The 18,764-nt window shown below is 43.3% G+C and overlaps 1 non-coding gene across 1 annotated transcript; it reads right to left on the bottom strand.

Moving 5' to 3' along the window:
• Positions 1 to 9,221: 9,221 nt before the first annotated feature.
• On the bottom strand, positions 9,222 to 9,329 carry LOC138570492 (U6 spliceosomal RNA). The gene has a single exon (XR_011303537.1). It is a non-coding gene; the product is annotated as a U6 spliceosomal RNA (small nuclear RNA).
• Between the last annotated feature and the right edge of the window lie 9,435 nt (positions 9,330 to 18,764).

The raw sequence follows: 18,764 nt of genomic DNA, 5'->3' as shown, positions 1-18,764 counted from the left end.
TATAACGGGGAGCCTGGGCGAGTATAGGACCTCTCTCCTCTTCCTGTTCTCAAGACGCATCCATGCTTTGCAGGTTGCCTCTACGAGATTATGTGTTAGGTGTGCCATGCCCGGTGCCATAAGTATGACTGATCTTAAGAAGTTAGGTGCCGCCCCTGCTCTTTCCACTTCAACAGGCCTCCTATCCCCTTTTGCCTCGTACCAGTCTTTAAGTTATCCTGCCTGCACAACATTGTAATATAATTCAAAGTCTGGTAGTGCCAGCCCTCCTTCATTGAAAGGTGCCACCACTTATCCCACTCTACTCTAGCCGGCTTCCCGTCCCATGAAAACTGCGAGACTGCCGATTTAACCCTATGGAAGTATTCCTATTGGGGCATTCAGAAATACATAGAGGAACCTGGGAAGCAGCGTAATTATAATAAGGGATACTCGGCCATACAGATTGAGAGGGAGATTCCCCCATCGTGTCATTGCTGCCTTAGCTTGGTCTAGAACTCTCAGATAATTACTATGCTACACCACAGAGCTGTCCCCGGTGACATTGATTGCTAAATAGCGTGTCTGAGTCATATGCCATAGGAATCCCCAGCCAGCCTGGTATTGCTCAACTGCTTACGTCAGTGGGAAGAGTACCAACTTGGAGACATTCACTTTCAGCCCAGATATTTCCCCGAAGCTCTGGACATCCCTCATTATCGGGTCTCGGTTGACTATAGGGTCTCTCACAAACAGTACCATGCGTACAATGATATCACTAGTCTATATGTGTGTAGCCTCACCCATTGATGCATATGTAGTTCTTGTATTCTTTCTGCAAATGGCTCAATCGCCAGGGTGAACAGCAGTGGTGAGAGTGGACACCCCTGTGTGTGCCTCTCGCCAAGGCCATCGGCAGTGTCATCTGACCATTCACCCATTCACCCTAACCCCAGACCCAGCGCCTGTTGGATTTTGCCTCCTAACTCCAATTGTTCCTATAACAACAGTGACCACTTCCTGCAGGTGTCCAGTTGGTCTACACATGAAAATATAGCCAAAGACAGCAGTCAGTGCTAGGAGGGTGATCCCTAATTGTGCAAACATATGCACAGTGCCCACTGTAAATGACCAAACCATCACTAAATTAGCATTGTTTTTGCTTGTCATGCTGCCAATAGCCTGCCTCCACAGGGAATCTCAGCAAAGAAACTCTGGTGATAAAGATCTCAATGGCTATTTCAAATGATGTCAATTCCCCCTAGACTGGTATCAGGGAAGAGCATCAACAAGAGGAAGAAATGGCTACCAATGAAACAATGAGAAAAGTGACTCATTGCTTTATAAGTCCATAATTCGTAGTGACTTAGTTGAAGTGGAAAGACTTTCCGAAAAGAGGGACAGTGATGTTATCAAAATAGTTTGAGCACACAACCTCCGGGCAGATGGATTTTTACCTGTTGAATATAGGACACCTCTCCTGAGGGTCCAAAATGTAGTTGTGGCAGATTATGCCAGTGGGAACTCATGTCAAAATCAAGCTAGCAGCCAATCTGTATAAGCGCCTGATCGATTTAACCTGTGGCCAATTGTCTGCCCCATTCTCTCACCTGTGGCCTAAGAAGCAAAAGGAAACAACCAGGCTACCCTTCCCTTGGGCGCAGAGAGGGTGGGGAGGCCTATTCTAATGGTTACATCAGACTAGTTATACATAATCACACTCAGAGTTAACCAGCTAAAACAAAATGTAATAGAACATGAAAACAATTAGACATGAGTCTTAATATTAACAGAAAAATGAATTGGTTGATGCGCAGTATTCAATATGCAACACATTGCACATCAACCAATTCTTTTGATGCATTCATTTTTCTGTTAATATTAAGACTCGTGTCTAATTGTTTTCATGTTTTTAACATGTTGTTTTAGCTGTTTAACTCTGAGTGTGATTATGTATAACTAGTCTGATTTAACCACTAGTTTTCCAAAATAGGCCTCCCCACCTTCTCCGCACCGAAGGGCGGGGTAGCCTGGTTGCTTCCTATTAGCTTCTTAGTGTACCTTGCCTTTCAGTACCAGGCCCCCCTTAAACAAAAAAGAAGGCTTTTTGCCCTTATTTTTCTGTCACCTGTGGCCGACAGTAATTTTTTATTGATTTTGATTAATGTACAGAGCACCCCCACAGATTTATTTAAAGTAAGTCCTGATCCGACCATGTATTTTTGGTGCCACACAATTTGTATTAATGTCGTATCCTGGAGCATACCTCATTTACAAAACAAGTAGGTGGACACGAATTGGCATAGATGTATACAAAGGGCCACGGAAAATATGTTTTAGGAAGCCTGGGTACAGGATTTCCCTCATGAATCTGGTTAGTTTTTTTGCACCTGCTCTTATAGGACCCAGCAGTCATCCCAGTGGAAGCTCTCAGTATGGGTCTCAACTGGCCTAACACAAAGTGCAGTATAATTGACACATCAGCCTCAGATCTGCTGAGTGACAATGTCCCTGGTGTGGGTTGGAGATATATCTTTTACACGTATATTTAAGACCTGGGATTGCACCAATTACTGAACTGCAGTGGTTACATGGATTACTTGTTGATCTCTGAGGTGCAGTAGAACAGAGAACATTGTAGTATCACGAGATTTTAATGTCCAATTCAAACCTGTCGTCGCATTTGGGGACGCATGGTTAAAGGAGTCCTGGACTACATATGACAGAGCCCTCCGGGCCAATATGCCAACTAAGTGCTACTCACCACGTGTATGTACACTATGGCAGACTTCCAAGAGTCCGTCCAGCCTATCTGGCTTTCAGAAGCGCAACAAGGCGTATACCGTTGGATAGGAATTGTTCAGGAACCCGGAGGTAGTGGAACACCTTGAAAGTGGTCATGGCCCATTGACATTGAGATAAGGCTCACCAATATCATTAGTGGTTGTACGTTGACAGGACACTAGCATAATTGAGATGAAGGATGCTAGTACTTCCCAAAGAGCCCAACCGATATGCTTGTTTCTGTTCACTCCCAGAATCTAACTATATTTTAAAAAAATCAGTTTGTCATTTTATGGACTCACACCTTGTTGTATGTTGTATGTGTAATGTTCATAGATATTCTTCCAACGTTATGAATTGTATTGTCACCAGAGTTGCTTTCGAAACTCGGTGAAGATATAAGTCTGTTTTCAGCTGTTTTCCAGCTTCTTGTTTCGATAACTTGCTAGGGAGGTTGAATGCAATAGTGCCTTGATGCCCGAGTAAGAAATAGGCACATTGTTTTGCAGTAGAATTTCTGGTGTATCTTTTATTTGTCAAGATTTGTACACATAGCAAATATGATCATTACTCTAAGAAATGTTTTAAAAGGCCCCTGGTAGTTTTGTAAACACCCACTAATGTATTGCAATATTACAAATCATCACTAAAGCACATATTGTAAAAGGGAGAAGAGGGGGCCTCCCTTTGGTTCTCTTGTGACCCAATAACTGAACGGCCAGACCCTATACCTTCTATCTGTAAAACACGGATCATTTCCATGATCAGACTTCTCGAAAATACTGCTGCTGCTCATTATGGGGCATCCTGCCTAAAAGGGGACAACACGTGTTTGCAGTTTAATAAGCATATATACATCTCAACTAATAAATGCAGATGTCAAACCTATTTTCTTTCACATTGTGTCGATGGAAAATCCAATGGGATGGATTGTTTACTAATACATGTCATTCAAATAGTTCAACATTGTGATTACGATCATTGCCCCTAGCATTTAAAGGCAAGGTTTGCTGCATCAAAAAGAACATTTTGCAGCACACAACTTCATTTTTGGGGCCTTTTGACAGCACATTTTGTACTGAGCTGCATCACTTCTTCATTTGCTCTGGACTCTCTTTCACCCTCCAGTATTTGTGCTGGGTCAACTATGCCAGAGTGACAGATTTAAGGTGTGTGATGAACCGAGTGAGAGCAAGGGAAAACGAGTGCAAGGGTCAACGGGGCGTAGAGCGGACGTCAGTGAGGGTGCATGGTGTGAGGAATTGCCATCTGGCAACGATGCAAAGCCCTTGCTTTTTTGATTTGTATTAACAAATAGAATGATGAGGGTAATTCCATTTCCATGAGGGTACCTTGCCATCCAGATTCCCCTTTTCTGTCAACTCCATGCCAAAAGCATAGTGTACTTGTGCCCTGCAACACGAGTAGCCTGATCTGTGGTGCCTGCTCAACTCGTGGCCCAGAGCAGGTTGGAAGGTGCCAAGATTCCCATGTGACAGCCACAGCAACAGCCAAGTCCTTGCAGCACTGGGACAGTATTTAAGATATGTCCATGTACCAAAACGATGATGATCATAAGTAGCCCATGATGGTGGCAGGGTACCCAAAAATAAAGCTATGCCCGAGGTTGTGCATAGTGCATGGCACTACTTATGATCATAGCTGCCACATTCCAATTGACATTAAACATGTGTCAGCTCCTGTGAGTCAGCTCTGCTGTGGAAGATGATGTGTATTCTGGCCAGCTGGGTGTATTCTGAAATAAATGCAAGAACAAGAACCTGGAGGACCGGGCCACCTCTTGGATCATTTTGTGAGGGAAGGTACCACACTCCTCCCGAGACAACTGCGCAGAAAGCTGCTGTTTTGGCCCCGGCCATCAAAGGAGCACACCCATTGAAAAGGAGAAGCCTCACACTAGGCTGCTGCTAAAGACCTGTATGCTTAGTGAGAAGGGTAGGTGGTGGGATCCTGATAGGCAAGAGTAGTCTGGTCAATGGAAGGAGGCTGCCACAATTTTGTTTCTATTTCTCTCTCTCTCTCTCTCTCTCTCTGTCTTTCTCTCTCTCTCTCTCTCTGTCTCACTTTCCTGACACTCACACTTCCCCTGTCGCAAAGCACTCTGGGTGTGACATCAAAAGGGCACAGTCCACTCCATCCCAAAACAGGGATTGGACCAATAAGGCAGGGTAGCTTTGGCCCAATCACTGGGGAACGTTGGCTGTTAAAAGAAGGGGTCTTCATCCCCATCTTCAGATCCTCTCAAGACACGGAAGATTCGCTCTGAAGTAACCGAGAATAATTCACTGGACTTCTTTTGGGAAAGTTGCACTTTCCAAAGGCCTCAGCCTGAGGTGTAGAAGGACCCGTCCAAAGAACAAGGAAGAACTGCTCTCTATTCACTCCCAGGGCTTTGCTGCGGACCAGGACCTGCCACTCTGCATCCGAATCTCTTAAAACTGGGAAATCAGACCCTGAAAGCTCAAAGCTCCCTGTTCTGCCACACAGAACTGGTCGCTCCGTGTTCACTGCACCTTGGACAAGGGTAAAGATGCTGGTGCGGGCTTTTGTGCTCCTCCACCACTTCGAAATTGCTTACACTCAAACCAGCTCGATCCAGCATCATACTCTAGCTAAGCCTGTCACCTGCTAGGCCGAAGCGACTGCTCGACGATGGGACCCGATCCGAATCACTGGAGAGTCACACGCCAACTCTAACCAGGGGTTATAATAACAGCTCGTCCCAGCTAGCTCTTGAATGGTCGCCTCATCGACCTGCACATTGACGTAACCATGGTCACCACTTTGCCGACTGTTGTCTGCCGACTCAAACAGATGGAGCGTCACTCATCGCCCCCTCCCAGCAGCTGAAAGCCTGACTTGGCATGGCCCAACAGTAACGCAATCTTGGGACGTTCTAACCTGCATCCTTGAGAGACAATTTGATGCCCGCTTGCTGCTTGGGCCCACATAATCCAACGTGCCAAAACTGAGCTTGATCCACTCACGTCATCGTTTGATGCTGGGTCTGACTGCATCAACCCACCAAGAACTTAACATAGCTACTGTTGACCATGAACTGACCCCTCGGTCCACTTGGGCACCAGAGACCGGTTGGGTCATGATCGCACCTGTTTTGAACAACAACATATCCTATTCATGGCTAGTAACTTACCACCCCTGGAACTACGCTCAGAGTGCTACTTTACTTGATCTGTCACATCTTCTCTATTCTTCCTATGTAGTGTTTTTTATACAGTATTTTCAATTCATTGTATTGCATATGGTGTGTTTGATTAAAGTGTTTACATTTTTATACAACCTTGATTGGACATTATCTTTATTTTGAACTGTGTTATTGTGTTGTTTGGGTCACATCTGGTTCACCCTCACACCCCTCTTAAGAGCATTCTCTCTGCCTCCATAATCACAAAAGGCAAAGGTGTTTTACCTCTATGATTGTGTTTAGTTTTTGTTTATAGAAATGTGAGGGCTGAGTGGGCCGTTTCACCCCTACTCGACCTTGTAGAATTCAATTTGTCACACGTGTCTGAGTGTGCAAAGGTTTGACAGCAAGCAAGCGTGTTTGAGGGTGTTCAAGTGCTAGAGTATAAGAGCAAGTAGGAGTCAAAGTTCGGATGCATGCGTGCCATGGAGGTTTAACAAGGGTGAGAGAGACTGACTCTGTGTGCCAGCAAGCCTGTATGTAAGTGAGGGTGTGAGAGCGGGAGAAAGAGAGGGAGAAAGAGCGAGAGAGAGCAAAAGAGAGAGGGAGAGTGCAGATATTTCCCTGATCCCATTATAAAACCGTGGCAGGTTCTTGCTAACAATAAAAATAACAAGGCTTTGTGAAGTGTCTTTGCAGGATTGAAAATATGAACTATGATCAGTTATACATATGCCCTCTCAGCTATTCCCACAGCCTTTCACATGGCCTGGCAACCTTGACAAACAGTCCATGCCTGCACCTGCTATGTGCGGGCTGATTGGTGCTTCGTATCTACAGTCACAGACCTGCATACACTGGATTTAGGTCAGAGATAAAGCAGTTTGCAATGAGTAGACTAATGTAAGTAAGAACAGATTTCAAAAGAGAAGCAAAGCAAAAAGGCAGCTCGTAGGAGCTTCAGGACAGATGAGCAGCACGGGGGCACTTAAACTGGCTGATCCTAACACTGGCACTCCTTCGCCATCAGCACTGGAAAAATGGCGGATACGCATCAAGCATTTTGCACCAGCGTCATTTTGTTGTTGTTGCAAATAGTAAACTCTTACAATCTCACCCCTTTCCCAAGACACAGGCGACAAAAACAATAACAGATATACAACCGCCCAACCTCCGCACCCCACATAAGAGTCCATCCTCTCCAGGGGTGTCGCTAGGTTTGGAAAAGACCCGGGGCTACGCTGATGTTGGAACTGTCGGGACTGGGGGCTAGCTAGCCTTTTGGTTGTAGCTCCTGAGATTCTATCCGGGGCTACAACCAAAAGACCAGGGGCTATAGCCCCCTTAGACCCCCCCCTGCAACCCCTCTGATCCTCTCTAATCAAACGATCAATGTTCAATGAAGGAAGCAAGTGGCCGGACCCGCAGTTTGCGCGACGCCTGAGACAATGTCATGGCGGCCAAGAGAGGCCTGACGCAGGAAGCCCTGTTTCATCTTTTGGCTCAGTGTGAGCCTAAAGCAGGAGAGGGCAGTCTGATTTTTAAAGGGAAGGCGGGAGTTTTAACCTGTCACATACCAGTTGAATTTAATTATCTGTCTTGAATCGGACAATGTCGATAAAGCTGGTCAACAGGTGCCAGGTGTCACTTCACGTTTTCGATTTGAATTATTTTTTTTTTTTAACGTAACACTAATTGACATAAGACATTGGCATTTTAAAACCGTGCACTGAGATATGGGTGTGTTCAAATGTAACGGTGTTTCCGTCGACTTAACTGCCAATGCTATTTGCTGTATTGAAGCGTATTTTTCGGTATGGGCATAGAAGACAAAATAGGCTAACAACAGTTATATCTGTCATGGTGCGTTATAGTGATTACGGGAGGGCGAAACAACTGTTGTTGGAGAGAAATAGGCAAACGTCCCTTATTTCTCTTCCACATTGTGTGTGGTACACACTGGACTCCACAAGCCAACACCTTCTGTAGTGACTTAACCTACGCATGTATTCTTTTCCTTTTCCCTGCGTTATGTTGATTGCTGTACTGGAGAATGATTGATGCATTTTCTTATTCTAATGATCTTAAAGTGAGTTTACAATGATTTGCTGACACTTACATACTGATTCATGTATTATTTGCGCCAAAAAAAACGGGATTTGTGCGCCATTCTGCCCACAAATCCCCATTAGTTAAACAGGGATTTGCGGGCAGAATGGTGCACAAATCCAGTTTTTTTGGCTCAAATAATCCATGAATCGGTGACTTAATGCGGTGATGTTTGCACATGGACTTCAATAGTCACACTCTGCCAATAACAATTTCATGATTTACATAGTACTTTATGCAGGATTACTCCGCTTTCGAAGAGCTCTAATACTCAAGTCATTACTATTACCCAACTATGGCGCTGAATGTACTGACGTGCGTGGGGAAAGGGCTGAGTAGGCCTTATAGAACCCAGGCCTCGCAGCATCACACTGTTCCCAAGACCAGCACATTGCACTCAAACCATCCTCTACCTCATATTGATGTATTAAGTGATAACGTTATTCATTACAGTTTTCATATTTCTGCAACGTATTAAAGAATTTTCTTATGCATATCTTTTTTTTGTTTTTTGTCTTAGCTAGCTATTTCTTGTATCTTTTAGAAGTACTGATTTAATCCATGCCTGTATCTTGTGCTTTGCTCCTTGCCTTATACTGATGGCATAAGCAGTGCATATTGTGTTAAAAAAACAGTGTCACAGCCAGACAGTTTGCCCGTGTCACATCAGAATGGCAGTTCGCTGCCCACTGCCACCAGCCACTGCTGTTCCTCCCACCTTCAGGATTAACACATATCAGTACTTTTGACACTAATGTATTCCAAGCTCCCAAAACCATCTGCATGTGCTCACTGAGGGCCTCCACCTGCAGAGGTCCAGTAGCAGCAGAGTTGCATGTTCTACTGATTCCTTAGACCACCAACACTGTCACATATGCCTGTGTGTGCCTGCCTGAAGGCTAAACTGGTTCGCTGCCCGAGGTTCCGCGGCTGCATGGCTGGTGCTGTAGTGCGGCCGGTTCATACAGTAGTGGAGTGGCACCCATGTCATGCAGGCTGACTGGTGCCGTGTGCATGAGTGCCCACTGCATTCACTGCCTGGTCTATGTCCTTTTATAAAAATGGATATCTAACACATGAGCGCCAGTTTGGCCCATCCAGTCCATGAATAAAAAATGATCCGGCCCAGGGTCCAGAAGCACCCAGCTCTGCAGAGCTGTTGCTGCTTGTTTTTTTTCTTTTGTTATATATGGAACGCTTCACGAATTTGCTTGTCATCCTTTCGCAGGGGCCATGTTAATCTTCTATTTATCAGTCCAAGTTAAGTATATGGTCTGCCGAAGCTAGCACCTGTTGTTGCTTGCTGTGTGACTGACAGTTAAAATAATAAAGTTGTGAAAAACACATAATATTTGAGCAGCATCTGAGATAATACGTGCTGGTGCTCACAAATAAGTCCCAGAGATCAGCCCCGACAACCCCACCTCCCCCCGCAAATTAGGCACAAATGGATGAAGTGTTTTCTTATTATAATGATTTTCTGTACAAATGTGCTTCATTGCATATGTGAATGACTAGGGATGGCTCTTACTGTGATTGAGAATGCACGTTGTGTTTGACATTAATTGTTTCACATGTTTGTGGAGTGTAACTTTGGTTTTGGGGCAGTTTTCATGTAACAATCAGTATTATTTGATACATGTAAGCCTTTGTCATACAGTAAAACAAGAGTATAAAATATAAGTTGCACCATAATTTAAGCCCAATAAATTATAACGTGGTAAATTACTTCTTTGCTGGTTTCACCGTGGCGCAAAAAAGATCGATAGATGTAGAGGGATAAGGGGGTGTTCCCTCATTCAAAAAGAAAAAGAAAACATCCTTGATTAATTCCACCAAGAAGTAATTTGCCAATTAGTAATTTATCAGGATCGAATCACATAGAACCGATAAAAGACTATGCAGCAAAGTAAGCCGTACTCAGCAAATATCAAATGCTAGAGTAATGACAGAAGCCGTGACAAAGACAGAAGTCAGACACTCGCCATGATCGCGGAAACCGGATTGTATCAGATTGGAATGGCTGATGGAAAACAGCATTGAAAGGTAAAATGAGCTAAGCACTGAGAGATGTGTAGCCAGGAATCGCAGTAAGAAGATCACATTTAGAAGAATTCCTGAGCACAGAAAAAGGAATGCCAAGCAGGGCTTAAAGTGGGCCGGGGTTAGGCGAGGTGAAGCAGTCTCATGAAAACTCTGATCTAGCTTCAGCTTCCTCGGCTCCAACCAGCAACAAACGACACTTTACAAAAAGAAGCGTAATCGTCCAGTCCTGGGAATTCGAACTCGAGCCTGGAGAATTCTAAGAAATGGCTACTTTCCCTTACCTAAAGAGTCCCCCAGCAGCTTTGCTGGATTTCTCGGATTTATTTTTCACCTAGTAAGAGTGTGAGCCTTTTTTTCCTACTCTTATATGTGTTTTGCTCTGTGTGTTTTCACTTTTTGTGTGATCTTCGGCACTGGAGCCTCACCTACTCCATGTGCACCACTTTTTGTGTGTGTTACACAGCACCTTCAGGGCAGTGACACAGGGTTGTCTTTGAGACTTCCCACTGACTCAATTTTTCGGGGGCTGACTGCAGTCCACCAGAAACAGGTAAAGTTGCTGTTAACCTTTTATAGTCACTTTAAACCACAGACCCAGTACACCCCATCTTTCATGGAGTATTGGAAAGGGTTAACTCTTATCCCTTGTTGTCTGTACCTCTTGGAGCCTTTTTTCGCTCACTTAACATTAAGACTTGGCTGGTGGCAGTGGTAACTACCCTAAATCTTCTACCGCGATTATCTTATATAAACGTGGTATTGTTCCAGGCTATTATATTAGCCTCAAACATGAACCTGCTTGACCAAATACATTTTATGTTGGTTCCAGCTGGGTTAATTCGCCATTTCTTTTTGTTAAAGTCTTTCTCATGTTTTTCTCTGCGCGCCAAACTGGGGATGATTCGTTTGTTCACCGTCATTTTGCGGGCTTCTGCACAGACGTTCTCCTTAAGGCGCCAGATAGTCTAGGTAGGCAGGATGTGAGGGAGGGATCTTTGGACCCCTGCCATGGGTTCCCTTGGTAACCCAAGTCGCACTCTTGTCTGATTGGCTAAGGGGACTGGCCTTGCCAGGCCAGCCACCCTGCTATGTGATTGACAGCCAGGCTGTATGAATGGGAGAAAACTGCATAAAAAGCAGGTCTCTGGGATTGGAAGAGCAGAGTCGCCACTGGAGCGAAAGAACCAATGAGGAACTGGAAGAAGAGGACCCCTACCATGACTGATCTGCCCGGTGAAGCCCTGTTGCAGGTCCGAATCTCCGAATCCGAAGACAGAGAAGATTTACCAAGAAACTTCTTCCCTTGAGCTGGTGGGACTAAACAGCTTGCCCAAACTAAAAGCCAGGACCCCTCCTCCGGTCGAATTCACTGTACAGAGCTACAGTGGGCCGGATAGCCAGGAAGGTCGGACCCTGCTTGGGTTTTAAGGAGCGCACCTTTTATTTGTTGTTTTGCTCTGCTGCTGACTTCTTCCCTGGGTGGTGCAGGACCCTCCAATCTTCCTACTTCGTGTCAGTCCGACAGTCGCTTCAGGAACCGTGAGCCTGCAGGAACCACCAGGAACGTCCGCCTCAGCTACAGCTCCCTCTCCGTTTTAAGGTACTGTGCAAATCTGGTTGTCCGTTTCGGTCAGCCGCGGTGAAAGTGTTTGAAATCTTTCTCCAATCTGAGGGCTTGTCCTTCTCTTCTCTTTGAACTAACTTTTCTACCAACCAGACTCGTCCGGAACTTTACCGCGAACTACCCTGAACTGTGTGATCTTGAGCAAAAGACTTTTGACCCATTGACTTTGGCCCTAAGACTTTTCTATCTGATCTCCTCACTGTAGTCTCTCCTGTTCAATTGCCCTGAGTACTTACCTGTTGGTTTTGCCTCATTTCTAATAGCTTTGTCTTTCCCTCCCTTTTTAAATTGCTGGAGTGCCATTTTGCTCCCACTTCATTTTGTGAGCTTAACTTGTCTGGAATTAAAGGGAAGTGGTGTGGTGTATTTATGATTGTGATTTTTAACTTGCTTAGAATAGTGACATTTTATAAAACTGTCGAGTAAATAAATATATATTCTTTTACTTAGAAACCCTGAGTCAGGTTTTGGCTGAATCATACTAATTGCTGTCCTTTGTGCAACTATTTGTACTGCTCACTTACTCTTGGGATAAGTCTGGCTGCTCCACTACTGCTACCAATATAACTGTGTAGTACAGGCTTGTACCAAAGGTGAAATTGTACTGTCACTTGTAGTCTTAATTGTGTGTAGGGTTCCCAAAGGGTACTGCATATAATTCTGCCTAACAGCAACAAGCCAGTGTCAAATTGCCCTGTGTTATTTCATAGGTGCTCAATTGCTTTTGTTTCATTCAATTGACAATTTGACACTAAAAGCCTGTTATGGGCTTTATGTGTCAAGGAGTCTATTGAATGAAATAAAACAAATTGAGCACTTAAGAAATAACACAGCGTAAGGCAGCAGTTTCTTGTCATGAAATAACACAGTGCAAAGCAACACTGTCTTATCAGTGGAGTTCTCGGGTTTGAAACCCCAGCATGGGACAACACAACAAAAAGTCTAGAAAGCAATTTATTTCTTATTGTCCCTAGACCTGTAACATCGCACTGTGCTATTTCGGAGATGCTGGATTTCTTTTGTTTCATTCAGTAGACAGTTTGACACATAAACCCTCTGTCAGACAGTCTATTGAATGAAGCAAAAGGAACCCAGTGCCTTTGAAATAAGCAGTCTATTGAATGAAACAAGTGAACTTGAACACCTATGAAACAGCACAGTGCAATGCAACACTGGCATGTCACCCGGAGAGCTTGGGTTCAAGTTCGAATCCGCAGCACAGATATTTTTTTTCAAAAAGCGACCGGACAGCGCATGTTCGGGACACTTCAGGCCAAGCCCATCATTTAGGCCACACACCCTTGTTACAGCCCCTCCCTCAATTTCTCACTCCACTTAAAGGACTGAAGCCAGTACATGAACTGAAGAAATAATATCCTAAGGGGCACACTTGTATGTCCTAGATATAGTCCCATTTCTTTGAAGATGAGGAACAAACAGGCGAAATTGGCCCTTCAGACAGATTGCCTCTTAGGATCGAACTCCAGACTGGAAACCATGGTACACTTATGTAATGATGGAGAGTCCAAAGTAAAAATACCGTATAGACTGTGCACATCCCAAATGGAAAATTAATCCAGAGGCAGCTTTCTCCTCTCTGTCAAAGATTTAGTAACCTCATCACTCCTGAAGGATATGAGAATTCCGAACGAGAGGCCAGATGATAATGAACATCTGTGAGAAGATGATAAACACCCATCTCATTTACAACGCACCAATGACGCAAGACCCAATATCAATACTGATGTTAGATTCTGGACTCCATGTACGCCTCGTAAGATTCAGGAAAGAATACAAGAAAACACCCATTGATGGAATAAAGAAATGACCTTGCATACTTGAAGTCCACCATAATATACCAGAGCCTGGAGGGTCCGACAGGCTGGAAAAAAAAGAAGCGATTACAGAAGAAATCACAGTTGGATCTGAACTGGTCCACAGGTATCCCTTTGGGGTCGCCATATATTATGGGATCAATGGCTACTCGGAGAGTCCCTAATTGGGCACTCAGGGCAAGAGAGAACACTAGTGTACATGTTATATACATATAGCTTCAAAGGCTTATGACAGTGGAAGATTCGGTTTCTGACACCCTACAGATGTTTAATAGCAGCTCATGTTTTTGAAATGTCGTGTTTGGTTATAGATGCAGCTGTTTTGGCAAGTCCCTTATCGTGGTACCCATTGGTACCAATGAATATTTGGTATTAATTTTCGTGTAATATGTGACATCTTCAATATAATAACTAAAATTTTGTCTGTTAATAAAACACATTTAACTAGTCGGGCAAGTTGCCTAGCCAGTGAAATAGTCAATGTCTCTGCTTTATCAGTGACTCAAAGAAGAGTTAAAAAGAAACGTGTTGAAGCAGACAGAGCCTCGACCAGGGACCTCTTGTGCCATGATTGATTGAGTGTTGCACATTTCTGAACTGACGGGCATATTTGAACAACCTTCAGGAGGTTATATAAAGATAAAGTTAGTATAATAAAGATACCAGAATGTTATGCTATTCAATTAGCTTTCTGCAGATAAACAATTGATATCCATAAAAGTACACACATAGCATACATATCCAATAAAAACATCATCAATTCATGAAGAAAAATGAAGACAAAACAATTTAAGGTGAGATTTTCATAAAATTCTCACGTTTGTAGCAGGCGTCTCAAAATGTAAAAAATGTCAAAATAACCTCAGGCCCAATTTCTACTTTAAAACATAAAATGGTATTTCTAGCACTTGTAAGGCTATTAAGAAAGGACAAATAGATTTTTGCGTATGTTCGCCTTTGTATGTTATACAGCGGGCAATCCAACAGAAAGTGGTTCAGGAGTTCGTTAACTGATTTTCAAAATATATGACGATCAGGCGCAGTTGTATTCCCTTTACCACAACATTAGCTAAGGTTGTGAGATCTAGCAGGAACTTCATACATAGAGCACACTTCTTTGGACACATTATTCACTTGAAATAAGGTTCGCATCCTCAGGAAATGTTAAAGAATAAATGCATAGACCCCAATGCTTAGGACCCCGCTGATGTCACCTAAGTCTAAATTAAAAAAAGAAACTCACTAGATTCATTCAACAAATGAATCAAACCTTAATCCTTTATCTTTGGTTTGACTCTGCCTCCCTACTTTAAAAGGTGAGGCGCTACCAATGAGCACCACCACTAACCCATTCTCAGGGCTGCAGGCATTTTGGCACCTCTGAACAACAGCCTTAGAATGACACACAGGGCCATTCACATTAATCTGAATCAGACAGAAACAAAAATAATTAAAGTGCAGCATGCTATCAAAAACATAGGGGAAAAATAAAATAGTCTGATTAAACACAGTTAAGACTTAATGTGGTCGTGCAACTAGGACTGGAACTGTATATTTTGATTATTTCTTTGTTTTAATGTGTTGCTTAGTATTAAGGGTCACCTTGTTTCCAAAATTCATTTTGTCCAAATAAATGTACTGAGTGGATTCTCTAAAATAAAGTGATTGGCCAGGATCACATACATTGAGGCAAGTGGGGAAGCAGGATTATAACTCATGTTGCTTGGATGCAAAGTCCACAAAATGCTAGCTAGGCCATGGGTTTGAATGTATTGGACCACTAGGCATACACCCTGAGCTTTATGAAGCCAAGGGCAATAATACAGATGCTCCAATAGGACCACAGTTTCTATTTTTCCAGTTGATATAGAAATGTATTGGTAGAGTACATGTATGTGTGAATATACTGCACGGGGTATTATCCCATGCAATATTTCCTATATACCCCTTGCTGTAAATACCCCACGCGATTTCCAACCTGTAGATAGGTTGTAATTAGTGGGTAATGAAACCCAAAATACCTTAAACTCTCCATACAGTAGATTATGTATAATATTTGAGTAAGCCACTCGCCACACCTCCCCCACCATTATATGTGATAAAACAATCACAAGTCATGGAGGGATTTCCTTACAAGGTCAGGGAACTCTGAGGTGACTTTCCATTTCTTTCTCCATCACTGTTTACTTTATTTCTACCACAATGTGCAGAGCAGCCCCGAATTCCCACACCGTTTCTTTAATACTTGACGTAATTTTACCCTCAACATCAATAGACGTCCTCGATGAGTTATATAGAAATATGTGAACCTGTATTTATGAATTATATCAACAAGTATGCAACCTGGAATGTGTGGTCTACTTCCATTCTAAGCAGTTTAACATAAACATATTTTATGAACAGCTGACCATCTATTTTAAAATGTGTGTCTATATGCAGGTGCTTATTTGTGTAAAACTGCAACAGTGCACTAAATGCATAAGGTGGGATGTACATGTGTTCTTATTAGTTAATGACTGTGAACTTCAGGGAGAAAATGTACATGAAAATAATCTGAAAAAGCAAGAGTATTATTTCTTTTCACTATTAAGTGTCAGGTGCTGCTCATCGTGGCAGCTTGAAATGTGATGCCAGAACTCCTCTCCTCACAGGTCTCTTTACCTTGTACTAGGAGAAATGTAAACCTTCTTGCTAGCTGGTTTTGCAGTCTCCTTCAAAGTCTGTGAAGAGAAGAGTTGCAACATTCCTCAGCATGCAGCTGAGAAATTAATTGTATTGCCGAAATCCATAAACACAAGCTTTGGCCACGTCTAAAGTTTTAAGTATGAGTAAGCATGGGCACTGTCATAATGGTACTACACATCCATAAGGAAATACTGCTGTAAAATGAAAGTACTTGGCCATATGATAGCTGTGCCTGGCAAGTGTTTACCTAATACCTACACACAGGCCAACAATTATGTTTTTACAATGCTTGACTTTAGTGCAAGGAACATATGCAAAGATACATATTATGTTGTAAATAAAGTGGCTGAAGGCTCTCGTGTTTAAAACATGTGTATTCCAGCAGTAGTATATTTACATCTCCAATTAAGACATTTGTTCTAAGAAGACTGTTTTGAAATAACACTGCCAGGCTAGTTACATCTCACAGTTTGATGTTACAGGATGATAGGGCTAGCTCAAAGATTCGTTTTTGGTAGGGACCGGCAGGATGGGGGTGAGAATGGCTATAGGGATTATAGTGGCCGTGGCTAATCAATGGGTGAGTAAATAAACAAACAACATCCACAAGCTGTGTGTCCCTCCTCACATCCCATCTTGCTCCTCTCATATTTCAATGCCATCATTTCGGTTTATAGGTGGTACGTGACCCAATAGCCAAAACGAATAAGTTGGGTGACAAATTAGCATAATAACTGTACAATACCTCAGAAAGTTACATGGAAACACACAGCAACATAATACCAGTCTCTTTCAGGACAGAGGTGTGTACTCAGCCGACACAATTAATTCACTTTGTTGGAAGTAGAACATGTTTCTATTCTGCTACAGAGTAATAATCTACTTGTAGTGTTTCTTTTATAAGAGTATAAGTACTAGAATGCAAAGTGTCGTAAACTTCATTAAGTAAGCTAGCTGAACACATGCCAGAGAAGGAGCTATTTGAGATCTCTGCAAACTGGTTACTACCTAAAAGATTTTAAGACATTATAGCTCATTTGTAATCATTCAGAATCCTCAGGATGAACCTTGCTGTTATTCCTAATGAGATTAAATCTGCATTTCAACAGCAGCCATACATGTCATCATAAAATGGAAATATACCTCTTTGAACCGTTCTCTTATTTTATTTAGTTTTTGTTTTCTAGAATTCAGGTAAATATATAGAAGCACTTGTGGGTATCGTGGGGTTTGACTTTCTTTTGCATATGTGCAGATGACAAATGCAGCGCAAAACAAACAAGAACCAGATGATAACAAGTAAGTGCATCCCAGCACAAGTCTGCGTTGGTGTGCTCAGCTTCACAGGCTCTCACCCCAGCGTTTGGGAGCCAGGGATGGTTAGGGAAACTTGTCTCCTCTTTGAAATAAAAGACTGTTCCCTGAATTTCCCACCAAAGATGCCATTTAAAGGTCAATTGCTGCACTATAGCAAGCCCCAGTAACATAACATAAAACCACACTCTTCAAAGTGACAGTTTAACATTCATCTGAATGTTGCTGGAGAACACCCAAAACTACTAGTACAAGCACATATGTTACATAAGAACTCTCTATTTTCTCCTCAAGATGCTAGTACCAGATTTGGAAGGTGTGCTACATAGCATACGTAAAAATAAACCGTTTTCCTTCATTACACTACATATATGACATGCTGCCAGTTTCCCACAAAGTATAGAGCAGTGCCTGGAAAATGCATAAAACCTATTCACAAGCCAACAATGTTGGCTTTGCCAATGATTGTTTTAAAAAGGACTTCAGTGTCTTTGCCAATGCTTGCTTTTAACAGGCATTAAGGGAAGGACACGCATAGTGCTTATAAATCGAGTGGCTGAAGGCAGGCCTGGTAAGACAATGGCCCTCATTACGACCTCAGCGGTATCCATGGCGCTATTGGCGGCATGGCTGCCGCCGAAATCGCGTCCGGATCCGGGTCCACAGAATGAGGAATTACCGGGCCCTTCCGAGTTCGGAAGGCCTGGTAATTCCTCCCTTCAAGGACCCGGACCCGGTCCTTCCCCATTCCCATTCAGCCCTCATAGGGCTGAATGGGAATGGGAGAGGGAGCAAACAACGGGCCATTACGAGTTGGCCCGTTGTTTGCTTCCTCTTCCCCTCGCGGGACCCGGTAAGTATGCCTGGTTTGAGCAGGCGTTGCTTCCTGCGTCCCGCGAGTGGACCTCGTAATGAGGCGGTACGGGGTAAACGGCACCGGCACCTTATACAGCACTGTTTACCCCGTACCGCCAGGGTCGTAATGAGGCCCAATATGTTTACAACTTCAATTAAGTCATTAACTGTCAGCAGACTGCTTTAAGCAAACAATGGCAGGCACTTTGAATGCAAAGCCTGATGGTAAGGCATAATTAATGCAAGCTCAAAGAATTTCCATGGGGAGGTGCTTTTGGCAGGCAGAGGCAGGAATAAGTGGGAATGTCCCTAGGAATTAGCATGAACATGTGCAGGCAATGGGTCGGCACATAACCAAACAACAGCT

Source organism: Ambystoma mexicanum, chromosome 2q (genome assembly GCF_040938575.1).
Source record: "Ambystoma mexicanum isolate Mex_15411 chromosome 2q, UKY_AmexF1_1, whole genome shotgun sequence".
Lineage (NCBI taxonomy): Eukaryota > Metazoa > Chordata > Amphibia > Caudata > Ambystomatidae > Ambystoma > Ambystoma mexicanum.
Note: the sequence above shows the minus strand (reverse complement) of the source record. Positions and strands in the feature narration are given on the sequence as shown.